The sequence below is a fragment of the Xenia sp. Carnegie-2017 genome, unplaced genomic scaffold, assembly GCF_021976095.1.
Source record: "Xenia sp. Carnegie-2017 unplaced genomic scaffold, XeniaSp_v1 HiC_scaffold_1, whole genome shotgun sequence".
NCBI lineage: Eukaryota > Metazoa > Cnidaria > Anthozoa > Malacalcyonacea > Xeniidae > Xenia > Xenia sp. Carnegie-2017.
The window spans coordinates 394,526-416,942 of NW_025813402.1; the positions used below are offsets into that span (position 1 = coordinate 394,526).

The window sequence follows — 22,417 nt, forward strand, 5'->3', positions numbered from 1 at the left end:
TTTCGTAGAAGTACTATTGCTAATGCACATTTAATATACACGATAAGTTTTTTAAAATAGACATGTTTCGACATCTCATGATGTCATCTTCAGTATGAGTGAAATAACAAACAATACAAGGTTTATATAAAAGTAATATGATACATAAATTACAACAATAATAAGGAAATAAGATAAATTAATGGGGAGCGTCCGAGCGTATTATAAACTAAATATTGTATTGAATTTAAAAACTTGAACATTGAGGTCAGGGTTAGTTTTGTTAATGTGGAGTGCTTCTTTGATTTTAAGGGAGAATGAGGTGTTGGCAGTGTGGATGATTTTGAAGCAAGAGGGTGAATAGTTGGTTTTACATGAGCGAGATTTAAGAAGGTGTCCGTAGATATGAGAGTTTTTGTCTGTTGTGTTATGTTCCCTGATTCTGGTGGATAAATGGCGCGAAGTTTCGCCAATGTATCGGGGATTACATCCCGCGCAACTGAATTCATATACCACCATTGATTTAATTGAATCAGGGATTGGGTCTTTGAATGAGAAAAGGTTTTTGATTTTGAATGTTGTGAAAATTAGTCGAATGTCAATATCTGTACAGAAGCATTTCATAATGTTTGTAAGTCTGCGTTGTGTGTGTCGTGAGTAATGTCCGATGTAGGGTAGTTTGAAGTATAGAGTTGTTATTTTGGAATTTTCATTTGTGTTGGTTGTGATCGTCGTGTCAGGAGTTTCGGTGTCTAGGTTGAGGTTGTTGCTTTGTTTGTTGTCGAGATATCGTTTTACGGTTCCTTTAATAAAGTGTAGTGGGAAAGAGTTTCGTAAAAGAGTGGATGTGATGTTTTTTATGTCTCGTTGAAAGCCATTGTTCGTATTGTTAAGTTTGTATGCTCTGTCGATTAGTATGCGTATAATGTTATTTCAGCAAGTTGATTGAGCATTTAAGATAAATGGAATTTCAAAAAGCTTTTATTATTTTTTCACACTGCTTAAATAAATATGAAAATTTATGGAATGCTGTGCTTTTATTCTTTATACAAAGTATCTTTTGAACACTCAATACATATAAATAAAAAATAGACTAGAAAACTCTGTCTTCAGAATTTCAGTTTTTTACCTTGATTTTCATCATAAATTTGCTGGTCAAGTGCCAAATACGAAAATACTTTTTTCTCACTCTTTCTTCGGGGGGAAATGAGAAATTGCAAAATTTTCTGCAAAGCAGTCAATATCGGTAAATCTCAACGGAAATAAGCAATTATGTAAAACTCGTACTCTCTTGAATTTTTCACGAGCTCTCCCTAGGTGTCCAACGGGAATGAAAGAAAATTGGTCACAGATCACGGACTACACTCAATGGTGTCGCTACTTAGCAACGCATTTTTAGCAACGCAACAAATTTTACAAATTTTAAAATTTCAATGTAATATAGCAATAAAACAAACTGCAGCTTTTTGGAGATGACAAGAAGTAAAACTGTATTAAGCATGTAAAACTCGTACTGTCTTGAATTTTTCACGACCTTTTTTGACGTTTACAACGGGAATGAAAGAAAATCGGTCACAGATCACGGACTATAAATTCAATGGTGTCGCTTGTTAGCAACGCATTCTGATTGGTTAACCGGATAACGTTAATAACAGGACAGACAAAACTCACGCGGACTATATCGTCGAGGACAGAGACACAGAACGCACGGACTCAAGTGTATGGTATACTCAACGAATTAAAACAATTTTCAATTTCTATTTTTTCCTATTTCCTGTTAACTTGATTTCCCGACAGAAGGTAAGTCTGACTTTTTTATTACATTTAGAACATTATGTTAAGAGACGACATTATGTTAATACGTTACCTTTTTACTCGAGCTGAATTTTTTGTCCTCATTTAGCTAAAGCTATTATATAAGATTTGATTTATTATTATTATACTTAGTGAATTTGTACAAAATTGCGGGATTTCATTGCGTAGTACTAGCTAGTTTTGGCTTTTCTGACGCCTTGACGCGGTTTATCAATTTCTTACCTTTCTTAAGGCGGTTTTCCATTACGGTCGTTTACCCGCGCATGTGAAATCTGTTGCGAGGGCGGAGTGTATTATGTATTCAGTTTTACCCCTGCTGTTATAGCCATTGGATATAACAAACACTAGTAAAACAAGTAACCAGGACGAGCGGATAATTTTATATAAAACAAAATAAAACAAATTCCGAAAATAGACATCCCGTTTTCTTGATATTCAACATGATACAAGAGTTTTAAAACAAAAGATGGACATCATCTTGATTATCAAGAAAACGAGATGTCTGTTTTCGGAATTTGTTTTATTTTGTTTTATAATAACCAGTGGATAAAACAAGGCGCTCACTCGGTCAGAACAATGTTTGATTATATATGCGCCATATTTGTGGATTAGAATAGTTGGCAAAACTGGCAAAACAATGCAACGACTTTATGGCATCACCAGTCAGAATCCATCTTTTGTATACTTCTTACGCGATCGTGTATCAAATACTTTGGTTGTCTGTAAGATTAAAATCAAATTTTAAACATTATCGATTAACTTTTAAACTCTTGCATGGAAAAGTTCCGTGAATAAAGACTTCTTATCTTGATTTTATACCAGCATAGACATGGGTTGCAAGCTTAGCAAAAAATCCAACAACAAGAGAAGGTTGGAACATGGGGAACATGAAGTAAGCAATGGTGAACAAATTGTTCACCATAATCTTGTAGAAGTGACGGCAGGAATAGAAAAGAGTGGAAGGGGTCCTCCCATACAAGAGACTCTAATTGAAGAATTCAATTTTTTACCTCATGTCTTGGATTTGATAAGAGAACATGGATATACGATGGAAGCGCTGGATGATTTTGTGTTGAATGTTCAGTCAACACAAGAAGAAGTTTAAATCTTAATGTATTAGTTGCCAACTTTCAGGTGCGTTTTTCAAACGTCGCATTTAAAACAAAAGATAGCAAGGAATTTATCTAATTTTTTTGTGTCTTGAATTTATTTGGCGTATGTAAAATGCCGCGTTTAAAACTGTCCTAAGTAGAGAAAGAACCATTCACTATATAATAATGTAAAATGCAAACACTTGAAAACGCATCTTGTTTCCAAAACGGAAACTTTCAAGGACATATTTGTTTACATCTTGTGTAGCTAATTGACAATGAATTAATGTAGCCATTTAATAACTTTCCTTAAACTTTTGTAAGTAAATATATATTTATTTTTCCATTTATGTCATTATTAACTTTGAATGAAATGATAATTTTTAATGTAATCGTTCATCGTTTTCTCTCAAAGTGTTCCTAAGTAGTTGATTTCAAAACAAGCCAAATAATGATGGTAAATTCTGGTTACTGTTAAAAAACAGCGAGAAGATATAGTACACTGTCATACACATGCAGAATATTTGAATGGATTATTTAATTATTTCTCTCTTGTTGAGTGTTGCATTTATCTCTTGTTTAGTTGGACTTATTCAATAGTTTATGACTAGTCGATGATCTTAAATATTGAATACGTTCTTACTTTCAATGCAAACAATTTTACGAACTTTTGAAATCGAAACCAAAAATCTTGGATTTTTTTAGAGCATTGGGATTTTCTCTGTATTTTTATTTTAGGAAAAAGATATTTTTGGGTGTAGCAAACGATAATTTTAAATATCAATATTTTGATTAATTTGGTTGCCTAGCATCTCTTTGCTTTGTGTGCTCTATTATTAGATTGACAATCAATGATTCTGTCTATTGTAATTCATGATATAGAATTTTAAACATTTAGCAATGATAATTATTACAGCAATAATAATTTCTATCTTGTTGAGTGTAGCAAACGATAATTTTAAATATCAACATTTTGATTAATTTGGTTGCCTAGCATTTCTTTGCTTTGTGTGCTCTATTATTAGATTGATATTCAATGAATCTATCTATTTTAATTTATCATATAGAATTTTAAACATTTAGCAATGATAATTATTCATTGCGCTCGGTCAGAGGACTGTGAACTAGTCAACAAACAACTAAAAGTGAGCTTAAACTGAACGTGTTGGGAAGTGAATTATATTTTTGAATTTATGAAAACTGACTTGGAAACTTTGAAAATGAACTAAAAATGAGTTTATTTTCTTTGTCTTTCTCTGCTTATTGTAAATAAAACGTTATCCACTCTGTGGCATTTCGTTGTTCATGTCTTATTACAACAATTTTAACCGCCATTTTGGAGAATATTTTAGTTATTTGTGTTAAACTTGGAAATGTTAACGTGAAAAAAACTGAACCAAACGAAGAAAAAGTAGAAGCAATACATTCATTCTGTGCTTGATCTCATAAGGTTTGTGTCAAGTATGAATAAATATGTTCAAATGTTTATTTTCTGTATGTTCTTGTATGTATGTTTAGGAAATTTTGTTTGTAAAATTAAAGTTAAGATTGTACAGAGCACAGCGATTATTTACGAATAAATTGTCTTGTTCTTTAAGATAAATCGTATTTCACCACCAACCTATGTTGTCAAAACGACAACAATGAATTGAGAAGATGGTTTAAAAGCTTTGGAAACTTCAATCAAAACCATTAAAGAAGTCGTTATGAACAAGAAAGGTACATTTGTTCTAAGTATAAAGTACCGTCCCTCAAACTTTCTGTTATCAATCTCTTTATCGTTTTATTGCATGTGCATATTATGTCCTTAACATCTTGTTATCATCTTTATACCATCTTTGTACTACCACCATGTGATCCTCATATCATACCTACATCATCCTCAAACCATCACCACACCATCTTTGTATTACCACCATGTGATTCTCATATCATACCATATCATCCTCAAACCATCACCACATCATCTTTGTACTACCACCATGTGATCCTCATATCATACCATATCATCCTCAAACCATCACCACATCATCTTTGTACTACCACCATGTGATTCTCATATCATACCATATAATCCTCAAACCATCACCACATCATCTTTGTACTACCACCATGTGATCCTCATATCATACCATATCATCCTCAAACCATCACTACATCATCTTTGTACTACCACCATGTGATCCTCATATCATACCATATCATCCTCAAACCATCACCACATCATCTTTGTACTACCACCTTGTGATCCTCATATCATACCATATAATCCTCAAACCATCACCATATCATCTTTGTACTACCACCATGTGATTCTCATATCATACCATATCATCCTAGTACCATCACAATATACCATCCTCATGCAATCACCGTATTATCCACGTACCTTCCCATACCATCCTTGAAAGTCATTGTGTGATTTACACATTACAAGTCGATTGTTGATTCAAACCTTCACTTTACCCACAGATTTTTAAACTTGATCATTACTGACCAAGAGCTTAACAATCTACTTTTGTGTTTATTTTGTCAGTTCTTCTCATTATGTCAGATACATGACAATCAAGGTTAGGGGTTGAAATGTACTTGTAAATCCTATTGCCATGCCTTTGCATTCATGCAAGAAATTTGTTGATTTCAAATGATAAATTTAAGCTATAAATTTCTATCATTGATTATCATTGTTATCTGTTTAGCCAAAGGTTGTCACAGATATGAATGAAGAAGATTTTGCAAAGGAACTGGAAAAACTTGAACGTCAAAATGCAGAAGTTGATGGTGATGATGATAATCCTGATGATGAAGAAGAAGATGAAGCAAAAATGATTGTGGTTTGTTTTAAAACTTACTGTGTTTTATTTTTATCATACACTACCTGCGGTTGCCTTGAACAATAATTTGTTTAACTTCAAACACCATTCAAACCCTATACATTACAAACATCAATTATTTTCTATTGACGATCCGAAATAGATATTTCATTGTCAGTATTTTGTGAGGCAGTTTTTGAAGGTCCCCTGTTCGGGTTAAACTGCAGCTCTGAATCTGTAGTTTGTGATGAATAGGACATTCGTCATCGTGAAACTATTGTAAATGTCAAGTTGCAGCTCTGAATATGTAGTTTGTGTTGAATAGGACATTCTTCATCGTGAAACTATTGTAAATGCCAAGTTGCAGCTCTGAATTTGTAGTTTGTGTTGAATAGGACATTCTTCATCGTGAAACTATTGTAAATGTCAAGTTGCAGCTCTGAATATGTAGTTTGTGTTGAATAGGACATTCTTCATCGTGAAACTATTGTAAATGTCAAGTTGCAGCTCTGAATATGTAGTTTGTGATGAATAGGACATTCTTCATCGTGAAACTATTGTAAATGCCAAGTTGCAGCTCTGAATATGTAGTTTGTGATGAATAGGACATTCGTCATCGTGAAACTATTGTAAATGTCAAGTTGCAGCTCTGAATATGTAGTTTGTGTTGAATATGACATTTGTCATCGTGAAACTATTGTAAATGTCAAGTTGCAGCTCTGAATATGTAGTTTGTGTTGAATAGGACATTCTTCATCGTGAAACTATTGTAAATGCCAAGTCGTTGAAATGAAAGCATATTTAGAAAGGAGATCATTAAATTTCGTATTGCTAACAATTTCCTACGGCGAAAATTTTCCTTGAAATTTTTAAGTTAAAAGTCACTTGAATCATAATTGATCCAAGATTCAAAATATCTTATCAAAATTGTTTATGAATTATGACTGTCGATGCTATAGTTTGTCGCTTTCCATTGTCTGACGCTGAGTTTAAATTTCATGTTAACTTAATCTAAACGTTCACCTTTGACGTTTATCAGAACTTATACAGTCAGTGAAGTTTGTTGAAAAATTCTAATACTCCTTTCTAACTTTATGTATCATCAAATGAAATCGAGAATATTTGAAATTTCAAAAGCGGAAGTGTATCATGACGTCAACTGTATTAAAAAGTACAAAAGCTCACAAAACGACAAAAACTTTATGATTATGTCAACATTGGGAATGAAGAAAACAATAACATAAAGGAAAATATGGCTAGTTTTATGAAACAATGATGTATCGTATGGTATATGTATTTTGTTTCGTACATTTGAGCCTCCTTTGTGAGATGTTTTCTTCAACGAGCTCAAGATGTTAATGAAAGTATGATGTCATCCGTTCGACTCCTTTTTAGGATTTTTCTTTGGCTTGATAATTCCTCGAGATTTTGATTGGTTGTGGGAAACAGTTTTACTTCCGAGAGTTACAAGTCAGAAACAGAAAAATAAAGGAATGCGGGCAACGTAACGAGTGTCACAAAGGCGAAGGATTCTTATTGTCTCGATTTTCAAAGCGTGCAAACGAGACTTTCAACTTGATTTGTACATTTTTACCTTCGTGGCTAACTTGGCTTCAGTAAAAAAAGGTTGGTGTGAGAGTTACGATAGCATGTTTATGTGCCTGGACCTCATTGTCGTTGAGCCACCTCCAAATACGTTCACATTCACTAATTTCAGTGTCGTTTATAGCTTTCATATTTTGCTCCACCATCGTTAAATCGTCTCACTAATAATTTAAGTTTATTATTATTATACATGGTGTATCATACAGAATGTTTGAAATTTCTTGTTTATTTGCGAATGAGCTAAAATTGGGTTATATATTTAATACGAATTGACACTGCTCAAAAAAATTATGAATAAATGTAAAGACTCATTTCTTATTTATCAACGTTTCGTAGCAAAACGTAACATGGCGCATGCGTGCTTGTGAATTTGATGGTCATTATTCACAAGCACGCATGCGTTATTTTACGTTTTGCTACGATACGTTACGATACGTGGCTAGTGGAGAACAGGCTTAACGCGTAATAACTGCTTAACTGCTTCAAATAATGATAAAGTTGAACTAGAAAAGACAAACTCTGACTTAAAATTGGATGATAGCAAACAAACTAAGTTTGAGTCTAACCATGACAACAGGTTTCACTGCAGGGTATAACTGCCTTGCAGTGATGACTTCTCTTTTCACTAATTTACCATTAATTTACTTACGAAATGTAACAAGGAACCACTCGATGTCGGAACCTTTGATGTTTGGAATGATAATTTTTGATGTAATCAGTTTTAACAGTGTTTTTAACATCAAACCGTTCACCGTTTTCTCTCGAAGTGTTCCTAGTAGACTAAAGCAGTTGATATTAAAACAAGCCAAACAATAATGGTAAATTCTGGTTATTTAAAAACAACGAGAAGATATTGTAAACTGTTACACACGTGCAGAATGCGTGGCAGCACACTATTCTTGACATGACTCGACCCATTCCCCCACGCTACCTATAAACCGATGAAATCTCGATTTGTGTCTGTCTTTAAATGTCTGGAATCCGAATAGATATGCGGCCTAAACAACGTTATACAGTAGATACTAAAATCGAGTGATTACCGACATCAATAACACATATCTCGTTTGGCGAAAAACACATAAAATGCATTCACCGTGCCGTATTTAGCCAGCTCGGTTCACATTTTTTATCTTGCGCTATATTTTCACACGGTGAGAAAAATGTTGTGTAAGCATGTATTTATTTTTGTTCGAGCTTTTATTATTACTTGAAATATCGGTGTGGATTTAACAAAACGTCAAAAATAATTTAAACGCATGGTGCGAGTTCAGCCATGAAATATGGATTATGAATACGATGAAAATTTGCCCTTTGCGATAACTATACATCATTTTATCGCAGTCGCACAGAATCATCGGAAAAAAGGTTCAATCAAAATGTTATAAAGGAAATAATGGAAACAAAACTACAGTTTTATAATATAGTCCGTTTCTACGTTTGTAAACATGCGTTTGATTGATCGGTTGAGTAAACAAAGTATCATACTTTAATTCAAAAAGCACTTTAAAGACAGATTTGTTGGAGATATAAACATTTTATCAAACAATTGTTTTCGTTCGAAATGGTAATGAATTCTATCTTTAAAATTGTTTGAAACATGAAATGAAATAAGATGTAAAGCACGGGACCTATTTTTTGCCGCAAATCAACCGTCGACTTTCAGAACGCGTGCCTTTGTTTGAATGTATTTCAAATAAGATATGGCACGTTTGATTAAGGCCCGTTCACTCGATCCGATTTGTCGGATCCCATTTTGTTGGATCCTAAAAACGAATCGTGTGAGCACATTTAAAGTTAGTCTCCGACAGTCGGATCCGTCAATCTAAAAGAGGATAGAAATAGAACTTGCTCTATTCTTATCTGACCGACAAGATCAGAGGAAACTGATTAGCCAAATTATTTATAATTGAAAAGACTTGGAAACAAGAAGAAAAGTACGCAAATATATCGATAAATTACTGAACAACACAAATGGCTGCTCTCAAGATTATAAATATCTAAACGTATCTAAATATCAACACAACTATCTGACCGTCTGAACAAGCAATCAAAAGACGGAGCCGAAACAATAGGATCTGACAAATCGGAACGTGTAAACAGGCCTTCAGATAGAAAGAAAACTCTAAACATGGCGAAATAAACCTTGACTACGCAAAGCTAAAAGTTAAAGAGACACGCATGTAAAATTTCTTTGTCTATCATTCTAATCACCCAATCATAACGTATGTATGAAACCAACTAGAATGCTGTACATGGAGGTGGTTCCAATGGCTGTGACCACGGCTGAACCCTGCAAATTTTTTTCCGGACAAGGGGTCGGGGCAGCACTCCCCCCCTTGCGATAGCAACTTTTAGTTTTAATAATTGCCAAATAGCACAACGAATTAAAAAAACTACCCGCGCTAATAGTCTCAGAATCCCTCTTTCCTATACTTCTTACGCGATCGTGTATCAAATACTTTGGTTGTCTGTAAGATTAAAATCAAATTTTAAACATTATCAATTAACTTTAAAATTCTCGCATGGAAAAGTTCCGTGAATAAGGACTTTTTATCTTCATTTTATACCAGCATAAACATGGGTTGCAAGCTTTGCAAGAAATTCAACAACAAGAGAAGGTCGGAACATGGGGAACATGAGGTAAGCAATGGTGAACAAAATGTTCAAGATCGTCTTGGTGAAGTGACGGCAGGAATAGAAAATGGTAGAAGACGTCATCCCATACAAGAGACTCTTATTGAGGAATTCAATTTTTTACCTCATGTTTTGGATTTGATAAGAGAACATGGATATACGATGGAAGCGCTGGATGATTTTGTGTTGAATGTTCAGTCAACACAAGAAGAAGTTTAAATCTGAATGTATTAGTTACCAACTTTCAGGTCCGTTTTTCAAACTTTGCATTTTACATGAGCCGAATGCATTTAAAACAAAAGTTAGCAAGGAATTTATCTAATTTTTTTGTGTCTTGAATGCATTTGGCGTATGTAAAATGCCGTAAATGATAATATATAGAAAGAACCATTCACTATATTATAGTAAAAATAACCATTCACTATATAATAGTGTAAAATGCAAACACTTGAAAACGCATCTTGTTTCAATAACGGAAACTTTCAGGAACATATTTGTTTATATCTTGTGTAGCTAATTGACAATTAATTAATGTAACCATCATCAGTAACCTTACTTTGAACTTTTGTATGTAAAGATATACTGTATTTATTTTTTTATTTATGTCATTAACTTTGAATGGAATGATAATTTTTGATGTAACAGTTTTAACAGTGTTTTTAACATCAAACCGTTCACCGTTTTCTTTCGAAGTGTTCCTAGTAGACTAAAGCAGTTGATTTCAAAACAAGCCAAACAATAATGGTAAATTCTGGTTATTTAAAAACAACGAGAAGATATTGTAAACTGCTACACAAATGCAGAATGATTTGATAAATTGTTTAATGTATTTCCCTCGTGTCGAGTGAGACTTATTCAAGCTCTTGACCAATCACCGCACCGCATTGTGTTTATTTTATAACCTTGATGACGCCTGAAGCAGCACAACCTGATTGGCTGAAATGCAGTGTAAGGCAATCATTTCTTGAGTAATGGTAAATGTGATATAGTTTTATATTTAATCTGTCCTTTCATCTTTGCTGCCCTGGCATACTTCTGTAGCGTGAAAATTTTTCAACGTAAGTTTATAATTTACTATTTTCATGAAAGCATTTTACACTTCTGTTTTAAGCATTTTGATTCTTATTAGTAGACGTTCAAAGACGAGTTTATTTGAGAGCGCGTGGTTTTTGTGAGCACTTTAAATATCGATTTGTGTCATATGTTTAAGTGTGACTTCTTGTTTTCTTTATCCGTTCTTCTTCCAGGCTTTTAGGATGAATAAATATCCAATCATTGGGAAACGTGAACGTTTTAAAATCAAGGAAAAGCGAACTACTAAAAACAATGAAGATGTTGAGAAATATGTGACTGTTCTTGGCGACTGGCGTTCCCAATTGCGTACCCTAGACAGACATGAAAGTGCTGATAAAACTGACCGCCACTTAATTCGCTCATTTTGTGTTCTTCATCAGTGTCTTGTATTTTGTTGTATCTTGTTGGACAAGGTAAAGACATTATTGTCTGATAAAGGCAAACTCACTTATGAAAAGATAAATCAACTGAATGATCTAAAAGTAGATCTCTACAAGTTAACCAAGCTTCTCGATGACATAAATCTGATCTACAACAATTTTTGTGGCTTTAAGCAAGAAATTACAATTGAGTATGTGTATGAATTTAATCTTGATAATGCTTTGAGTAGTATAGAAAGTGCCATTTCCAATCTAAACCATCCTGAGATAAATGATCTCTTTGACTTGGATATCACCCCAGAAGATGTTCTGTGCTCAGTGCTTGGTTTGAAAGATGAGTTGGCTTGCAGGCTTCTCGAACTAACTCCTTACATGAGAAAACACAAAAGTGAAAAGGTACATTTGCTAAGATTTTTAAAGGGGTTTAAGGAAGAAGACAGCATAAAAGATCTCAGAGATAGTGAAAAGGTTGCTAAAATCTTGTGCAAGATTGGTTTTACAAAGCATCGATCTCAATTTATTGCTAAATGGATAACCAACATGCCAGATCCAAATCACAAACCAATTTTATCCTGGGTGGAAACTTACATTGAAAATCATTTTAAGTATGATATCTTCTTAAATGATCAAGTTTCGTATTTTCCTTTCAAAAATGATAATCAAAATGAATGGTTTACTGTGAATATCCCACGTTTAGATGAAGAGGGAAGACATAGTCATCCTTTCAATATGATCAATGTTGCATCGCAAGAAGATGCCCTACACCATGTTGGATCAAAAGTTGCTGAACTAAATGAAAATAATCCTGAGACAGAAGTATATTTCCATTGTACTGATCACAAAAGTGCTGTGGATATTGTGGAAATTGGAATTGTGCTGGGTTTTGGTCGAAAGAAATCAGACTTCTCTGATGGAGGAGGTTTCTACATGGTAAATAATGCAAAGTTCTCATTAGAGCAATATGGATTGAGCAGTACACATCCAGCTATTATCATGTTTGATGTGAGTCCTCAAAAACTGAGCAAGTTTAAAGGAATTGATTTATCCAGTACTGAAAAAGAAGAAGATTGGAAATTGATTGTTTATACAAGTAGCCATGGTATTGGTAATTTAACTAAGAATTTGTTCTCACACATAAGACAATGTGATTACATCAGAGGGCCTGTTTCTATTAATGGTTCTATTGAAAACAACACATTATCTCAAGGTGTTGAACAAATTTGCATAAAGAAACGAGAATTGGCCAAGCTAATTGGGCATCCATCATCAATTTTAGGAGTGATCTTTCTTAAAGCTCATGAACTGAACCAAAAAGGAAATGAGATTGGCAGTAAAGATGACGTCAATTTCAGTTGTGAGTCGTTGTAAATCTCAGCAACCTTTAATCTTATAACCGACTGGTGTTATACCCAAGAACAGTTGATATAAAATATTTTATTGCATACTGATAGCTTGAACCAACAGTAGATCATTGTAGACTATGATTATTTTTTTACTATTTATACCTGAACATCATGATGTACTCAAGTTTGGAAACGAACTATTTACTGCTTGTTGTAGATTAGATAATTTGATTTGGCTTTTGTATGATGTCATGATAAATATTAAAAAAATTGGAATTTTTGTTCTTTAGTATTCATTCTGTTAGCATTGTACTTACAGCTTGTTGATGATGCCTTTAGAGTGCTGAGTTTTCTTACTTAAAAAATTTGCAAAACAATACTGGTCTGCTCTTTGTACAACTACACAAATCACAAATGTTTCTAATATTAAAGCAAATCAGCAATATGCTTCTGCATAACACGTGATTTAATCCTCTAAGTATTGAATATTTATATATAGTCAATGGCGCGGTATATTTATGATCTTTGTTATTGTGAAGTTGAGGGTCAGTGTTTATTTGTTGCTTTGAATTGTATTCAAAGCTTCAAATTTTCGATAATGACTTCACGAAAACGTTGCTACAATGGATTAAAACATGCAAAACAACATATGATATTATTTTTCATTTTATTCGGCGTACTTTGTGGATATTTGGTGCTTTATTACATTGCAATGTTCAGTCGTCCATAGATCCAACGCCGAAGGAATATGCAATGTACGTGTCGTTTCTTGGTGAGATTTGGGTGAGAGCTTTAAGACTTTTGGTTCTTCCTTTGATTGTATCCAGCCTGCTTTTGTCAGTCGCTGAATTGGAGTCAAAGCAGAGCGGAAAATTAGGAAGAAGAACATTGCTGTATTGTCTTATGACTACAATGTTTGGGAAGTAATTTGTTTATTTGCTTTTAACCTGGAAATGTTAACGTGAAAGAACCAGAACCGAACGAAGAAAAAGTTGAATCAATACATTCTGTGCTTGATCTTACAAGGTTTGTGCAAAATATTGATAAATTTACTGAGTTTGCGCCCTTCTTTTGCTTTAACTGCGAAAATTTTCAAATGCGTGTAAGTTATATTTCTATCAGTTAACGACAATGCTTTTTACTTTTTTTGAAGGCAACTTTATTTATTATAACGTAAATGCTACGTTCGCAAAACTGTGCAAGTGTACGAGATTTTCGAGCGCATACGGAAGTCGCGTTATCGCAATATTCACTAGATTCTTAATCTTCTATTTGTGACAAACTTGCCTTAAGTACAAGAGGTGGCTATGACTTTTTATACATTATTATATTCATATTTGACACTTTTTTTTATTATGCCATACGAACCACAACTACCAAAGTGATAAACACCACAAGATCGTAATGCTATGTTATAGAGTACCCGTCCACTCACTATCTACTTATATAATGTGCCTTGTTCTTTATACTTTGTTCTTTATTTTGACCTTTAAATGACACTAAATGATACTTGATAAATAATAATTGAGAACTAAACGACATTTTAGTTTAGTGATAAACACCACAAGATCGTAATGCTATGTTATAGAATACCCGTCCACTCACTATCTACTTATATAATGTGCCTTGTTCTTTATACTTTGTTCTTTATTTTGACCTTTAAATGACACTAAATGATACTTGATAAATAATAATTGAGAACTAAACGACATTTTAGTTTAGTGATAAACACCACAAGATCGTAATGCTATGTTATAGAATACCCGTCCACTCACTATCTACTTATATAATGTGCCTTGTTCTTTATACTTTGTTCTTTATTTTGACCTTTAAATGACACTAAATGATACTTGATAAATAATAATTGAGAACTAAACGATATTTTAGTTTAGTGATAAACACCACAAGATCGTAATGCTATGTTATAGAATACCCGTCCACTCACCATCTACTTATATAATATGCCTTGTTCTTTTTACTTTGTTCTTTATTTTGACCATTAAATTACACTAAATGATACTTGATAAATAATAATTGAGAACTAAACGACCTTTTAGTTTAGTGATAAACGCCACAAGATCATAATGCTATGTTATAGAATACCCGTCCACTCACTATCTACTTATATAATGTGCCTTGTTCTTTATACTTTGTTCTTTATTTTGACCTTTAAATGACACTAAATGATACTTGATAAATAATAATTGAGAACTAAACGATATTTTAGTTTAGTGATAAACACCACAAGATCGTAATGCTATGTTATAGAATAACCTTCCACTCACTATCTACTTATATAATGTGCCTTGTTTTTTATACTTTGTTCTTTATTTTGACCATTAAATTACACTAAATGATACTTGATAAATAATAATTGAGAACTAAACGACATTTTAGTTTAGTGATAAACGCCACAAGATCATAATGCTATGTTATAGAATACCCGTCCACTCACTATCTACTTATATAATGTGCCTTGTTTTTTTTTACTTTGTTCTTTATTTTGACCATTAAATTACACTAAATGATACTTGATAAATAATAATTGAGAAATAAACGATATTTTAGTTTAGTGATAAACACCACAAGATCGTAATGCTATGTTATAGAATACCCGTCCACTCACTATCTACTTATATAATATGCCTTGTTCTTTATACTTTGTTCTTTATTTTGACCATTAAATGACACTAAATGATACTTGATAAATAAGAATTGAGAACTAAACGATATTTTAGTTTAGTCATAAACACCACAAGATCGTAATGCTATGTGATAGAATACCCGTCCATCCACTATCTACTTATATAATGTGCCTTGTTCTTTATACTTTGTTCTTTATTTTGACCATTAAATGACACTAAATGATACTTGATAAATAATAATTGAGAACTAAACGATATTTTAGTTTAGTGATAAACGCCACAAGATCATAATGCTATGTTATAGAATACCCGTCCACTCACTATCTACTTATATAATATGCCTTGTTCTTTATACTTTGTTCTTTATTTTGACCATTAAATGACACTTGATACTTGATAAATAATAATTGAGAACTAAACGATATTTTAGTTTAGTGATAAACACCACAAGATCGTAATGCTATGTTATAGAATACCCGTCCATTCACTATCTACTTATATAATATGCCTTGTTCTTTATACTTTGTTCTTTATTTTGACCATTAAATGACACTAAATGATACTTGATAAATAATAATTGAGAACTAAACGATATTTTAGTTTAGTGATAAACGCCACAAGATCGTAATGCTATGTTATAGAATAACCTTCCACTCACTATCTACTTATATAATGTGCCTTGTTCTTTATACTTTGTTCTTTATTTTGACCATTAAATGACACTAAATGATACTTGATAAATAATAATTGAGAACTAAACGATATTTTAGTTTAGTGATAAACACCACAAGATCGTAATGCTATGTTATAGAATACCCGTCCACTCACTATCTACTTATATAATGTGCCTTGTTCTTTATACTTTGTTCTTTATTTTGACCATTAAATGACACTAAATGATACTTGATAAATAATAATTGAGAACTAAACGATATTTTAGTTTAGTGATAAACACCACAAGATCGTAATGCTATGTTATAGAATACCCGTCCACTCACTATCTACTTATATAATGTGCCTTGTTCTTTATACTTTGTTCTTTATTTTGACCATTAAATGACACTAAATGATACTGGATAAATAATAATTGAGAACTAAACGATATTTTAGTTTAGTGATAAACGCCACAAGATCGTAATGCTATGTTATAGAATAACCTTCCACTCACTATCTACTTATATAATGTGCCTTGTTCTTTATACTTTGTTCTTTATTTTGACCATTAAATGACACTAAATGATACTTGATAAATAATAATTGAGAACTAAACGATATTTTAGTTTAGTGATAAACGCCACAAGATCGTAATGCTATGTTAAAGAATACCCGTCCACTCACTATCTACTTATATAATATGCCTTGTTCTTTATACTTTGTTCTTTATTTTGACCATTAAATGACACTAAATGATACTTGATAAATAATAATTGAGAACTAAACGACATTTTAGTTTAACTTAAGCCGTAAGGGTGCTTTTAAAAATGGACGGGTATTCTATAATCGCTCCGAGATAAGTTAATCTGAAACACAGCCTTTACAACAATGACATTGAAATATAAAAATTGCAATAAATCTTCCACACTCTACTCATCACACACTCAATTTTTCATCTCTTTGAGACAGTGAGTGGAAGGTTTATTGAAATTTTTGAATTTCAAAGTCATTGTTCTATAGGCTATGTTTCAGATGAACTTATCCATTTTAAATCGTTTTATTTCACAGCTTTTAACCTTTTAATAACAAAATCATTGTTAATTGATTACACTGGTCAACAGCAAATTTGGTGTCTTAGTTTTGTAAACTGTTTTTGGACAATTTTGATGTGCTGAGTCCAAAAATAACACTATTTTTGCTGGGTCAGGTCGAGATTTTAAGCTATCGTTAATTTTCTATTTTTTAACTTTTAAATACCCGAGAAAGGTACAACAGAAGTACTAACCATTTACCTTTTAAAGTTCTATTATCTGAACAAATTTAAATTTTTTAGCACTAGCAATACAAAGAAGAAAGCATTTGAATAAGCAATTATTGATTGAATTTCAATTAGGGAGTTTAGGTTTTGCGATTATTATGGGATATTTAAAGATAAAATTAGGCTTTATTTAGCCCATGCTGGAATTCAATGGTAAAACTTGTTAAAACACACCAACATATTAATGTAAGTAAAAAATAATAAAAATAAGCCAGATGTTTTTTGCTATGTTTGTGGTGAATACACACTTGCACCAAATCGCAATACTGTCACCACCTTTATCAAGCGCGTTTACTATGCATATTTTGGCATGAAGCTCGGCGATCAAGACAAAAGTTGGGCACCTCACATGGTCTGAAAAAGATGCACAGAGCATCTCCGTCAATGGAGCAAAGGCACGCAAAAGTCCATGAACTTTGGCATCCCCATGATTTGGCGACAGCCTTAAATCATGCAACCGATTGCTACTTTTGTGCTATCAATGTCATGGGAATTAACAGAAAAAATCGCACAACACTGGAGTATCCCAATCTGCCGTCAGCTATGCGCCCTACTCCTTATAGTGAAGAAATTCCCGTACTTGTATTTGAAGATACAAGTATTGAAGAAAGCAGTAGTAGCCAGGATGAAACTCAAAGCATTGCCACTACCGATGATGCATCCTTTCCCGATGACAATAATGAGCAGCCAAAATTGTTTTCCAAAACGAACTAAACGATCTTGTTCGCGATTTAAATTTGCCAAGACTCTGCCGAACTTCTTGCATCTCGTTTAAAGGACAAGAACATGCTAAATGGGAAAGTTAAGGTAAGTTTCTTCCGTACCAGGCACCAGGAGTTTTTAAGATATTTTGCTCAAGAAAAAGAATTAGTCTATCGCAATGACATAGTAGAGCTACTGAAACATCTCGGCGTACCTGAATACAAATCAGAGGACTGGCGACTTTTTATCGACAGCAGCAAAAGGTCTTTAAAATGTGTGTTGTTACACAATGGAAATCAATTTGCATCTGCGCCAATGGCACATTCGACAACATTAAAAGAACAGCATGAAGCAGTTAAGTACGTCCTAGAAAAAATTTCTTATGACCAACATAAATGGCTGATTTGCGTTGACTTAAAAATGGCCAACTTCTTGCTTGGTCAACAGTCTGGATTTACCAAATACCCATACTTTTTATGCCTCTGGGATAGTAGGGATCGTACTCATCATTACGTGAAAAAAGAATGGCCAGTACGTGACGAGCTTGCAAGTTGTAGAGCAAAAAATGTGATAAACAAGCCTCTAAAGTTTGGTTTGATAAGGCAATTCACTAAAACTTTGGATAAAGATGGACGGTGTTTTCAGTTTCGTTGTAACACCTTCCCCAATTTGTCAACTGAAAAATTAAAAGCTGGTATTGATCCCGAAAATCTTGGCTCTTTAAGCGATGAGCAAGGAGAGCGCTTTCACCATGACTTAAGAGAAAAGTGGGACGGTGATGATGGCGGACTACTGTTGGAATTTAAAAAGAGATGTGCAAGCACCAAAACATTCGCGACCATCAAAAAAACGAAAATTTAGACCGTAATAATGCAAACACTAAGTTTTCATTTTTAGTTACATGTACTGTACATGAAGTGTACATGATTCTTTCTTGGAATACTGCAATTTTATCATAAAAACTGACATTTTGTTTTGAAACATCTTGAAAAGATGTAAATCTTGAAAACATTGTTTTAAAAAAATATAATTAAAGTCGCATAATTTTAAATTCAAATTTGCAAAAAAATTTGACCTTCGAGAGCAAAATGAATGTTATTTCTAGATTTAGCATAGCAAAAATATAGTAAATCAGTCAAAAAATATCAGACACCTTTTAAAAAGTTTCTTTTTGTTGACCAGTGTTATTGCTGTCATCAGATCGTTTCATTCCTAAACAGTTGATCTCTAAACAAGTTAATTATGACGGCCAATTTTTATAACATTGACCGCAAGACTTAAAATTGGGCGTTTGATTGTAAATCATGATTTTAATCTTCCGTGCCATAATATTTCGCATTTTAGGCTTTGGTCCACTGCTCACTGCGAAAATTAACTGTGAAGTGTTAAGTAAAGAAAGGGTTGCTGAATGCTATGTAGCTGATCTTAAAAGTACGAAAAATGTCTTATGAGATATTTTTGCCTATAGAAAATTTTACTATGTTAAATTTTAGCGACGAAGTTCACTTTCCTTGTCTGTGAATATCAACCATATTTATAGCACACTAACTTGAAAGAACGTATTCTTTGGAGACAATGATTATCTCGTTATTATATTCCCTGGGAAACACGTTTTATTGAGCTGGTGGCTCATGGCTTGTGTATTCTAATTTCTAAAGCAAAGTTCAATATTTATAATTTCTTCACAAACACGACACGAAACGGGCATTACACGCGACAATGGAAAACTGCATAGTCAATTTAGCCAAGTAGGACTTTTGCTTACCCAGGGCAGGCTACACTGAAAAATTTTTTTGTGACAGTGTTTTCTGTAATTTTCCTTTAAAACAATTATATTGTTTCTTCCCTTAATACGCTCTGTCCACAGATCTTATGATGCATTGTCCTACATTCACATGATGGGTATGTTCAGGGACTTCCCCTTGCAGATGAAGCATATGAGATGAAGCTACTGTTGCATAACTTAAATACCAGGCATATTAGGTATTTTGCGAGTGAAAAAAAATGAAAAAGGAAATTTGCTAAATATACCATGCTGCGTCTTGCCACAACTTTGTTGTTCATCATTGTGGAATGGTCGTCTTGGTTGCTGCATTGCTTTGGGGTGTCAGGTAGCTGTGGAAGAATGAAGGATATAAGTTGTTGAAGTTTGTCAACTGTATTTACATTCGATTTTATACAAAGTAAGGAAAAGAGCGAAAAACGGTGAAAAAATCCAGAGCTAACTTTAATCAAATACGGACAAGAGGAACATCGCGAGAGCTTGGAGAAAGTACATCAAGACGAAAATAATTCCCGTTCACAAAACGTTCCAGAGAGCGTTGCAGAGGATCAAGGGATGGAATCTGGAGCAGAAAGTCAGACTGAATATTTAATATTTTTACTCGTACTTTTATATTTGGAACTTCTTATTGAATTGTATGATTTAAATCTTTCTTCAATTCCTGATGAACTATAAATATCTATAATTTGTACAAGTGCGCCGTGAACATAATGATAATTGAAATATTTACTAATTAGAACAAATGTACTCTTCCTTGTCACTATTCATCACCAACTTATGAATATTGACAAAACAGAAATTTATACTGTTGTATGCATAACATAGTAATTAAATCACGTCATTATAAAGTGAGATAGTTTCACGAACATTTTATTACGAAAATTTTCTGTTAAATTAATATACTTCAGACCAACTGCTTTGAAAGCTGGCTGTTATAGCTATACTATGCTTCCTTCAAATAAAATTTTTACGTATTGTAAGAGAAAATTGTCTCGTTCACATGATAAAAACAAAAAGCGCCGAGCAACGCAATGTGGATTGCAAAATGTTCCCAATCCAAAGAATTTCTGATATTTTTCTTATTGATTCACTGTGTGTAAGCCAAAATATGACTTTCATTATTTTGGTTTCTCGACACCATGTAGCTAAAAGGAATGCTGAAGATGTTTTATCAATTTTGATGGTTAAAGGTGGCATGGATTGATAAAACATTTTTCCTACTGTCTGAAGCATTCCATTTTGTCTAGTTTTGTACATTCGATCTCCCGTAAATCAACAGTTTCCACTTGGCACCAAAATATGACAGTGAAAAGCTGAGCGTATAAAGTTATATAAATTTGTTTTTACTCAACTTTGGATTGTGAAATATGCTGAAGACAGAGTTTTCTAGTCTATTTTTTATTTATATGTATTGAGTGTTCAAAAGATACTTTGTATAAAGAATAAAAGCACAGCATTCCATAAATTTTCATATTTATTTAAGCAGTGTGAAAAAATAATAAAAGCTTTTTGAAATTCCATTTATTTTAAATGCTCAATCAACTTGCTGAAATAACATTATACGCATACTAATCGACAGAGCATACAAACTTAACAATACGAACAATGGCTTTCAACGAGACATAAAAAACATCACATCCACTCTTTTACGAAACTCTTTCCCACTACACTTTATTAACAGAACCGTAAAACGATATCTCGACAACAAGCAAAGCAACAACCTCAAACTAGACACCGAAACTCCTGACACGACGATCACGACCAACACAAATGAAAATTTCAAAATAACAACTCTATACTTCAAACTACCATAAATCGGACATTACTCACGACACACACAACGCAGACTTACAAACATTATGAAACGCTTCTGTACAGATATTGACATTCGACTAATTTTCACAACATTCAAAATCAAAAACCTTTTCTCATTTAAAGACCCAATCCCTGATTCAATTAAACCTATGGTGGTATATGAATTCAATTGCGCGGGATGTAATTCCCGATACACTGGCGAAACTTCGCGCCATTTATCCACCAGAATCAGGGAATATAACACAACAGACAAAAACTCTCATATCTACCGACACCTTCTTAAATCTCACTCATGCAAAACCAACTATTCACCCTCTTGTTTCAAAATCATCGACACTGCCGACACCTCATTCTCCCTTAAAATCAAAGATACACTCCACATTAACAAAACTAACCCTGACCTCAATGTTCAAGTTTTTAAATTCAATACAATATTTAGTTTATAATACGCTCGGACGCTCCCCATTAATTTATCTTATTTCCTTTTTATTGTTGTAATTTATGTATCATATTACTTTTATATAAACCTTGTATCACCTATTATTTCACTCATACTGAAGATGGCATCATGAGATGTCGAAACATGTCTATTTTCAAAAAAGTTGTCGTTTATAATAAATGGGTATGAATTGTCTTATAACATTGCAAAGGCTACCATCGGCAAACGACAAAATGCTGGCGAACAAACTTATTAAAAACATCCGCACTACGTTTCAAAAATTTTGACCTTATGCATAGTGTATCGAATGTTCATTAATTTTAGCTG

General features: G+C 33.1%; 2 long non-coding RNA genes across 2 annotated transcripts; both read left to right on the forward strand.

Moving 5' to 3' along the window:
- The first annotated feature begins 4,031 nt into the window (after positions 1 to 4,031).
- LOC124441066 lies at positions 4,032 to 10,766 on the forward strand. Its single transcript, XR_006946861.1, has 5 exons — positions 4,032 to 4,335; positions 4,484 to 4,604; positions 5,585 to 5,719; positions 7,094 to 7,324; positions 9,874 to 10,766. It is a non-coding gene; the product is annotated as an uncharacterized LOC124441066 (long non-coding RNA).
- A 2,387-nt stretch (positions 10,767 to 13,153) lies between these two features.
- LOC124441195 lies at positions 13,154 to 20,823 on the forward strand. Its single transcript, XR_006946903.1, has 2 exons — positions 13,154 to 13,760; positions 19,398 to 20,823. It is a non-coding gene; the product is annotated as an uncharacterized LOC124441195 (long non-coding RNA).
- The last annotated feature ends 1,594 nt before the right edge of the window (positions 20,824 to 22,417 follow it).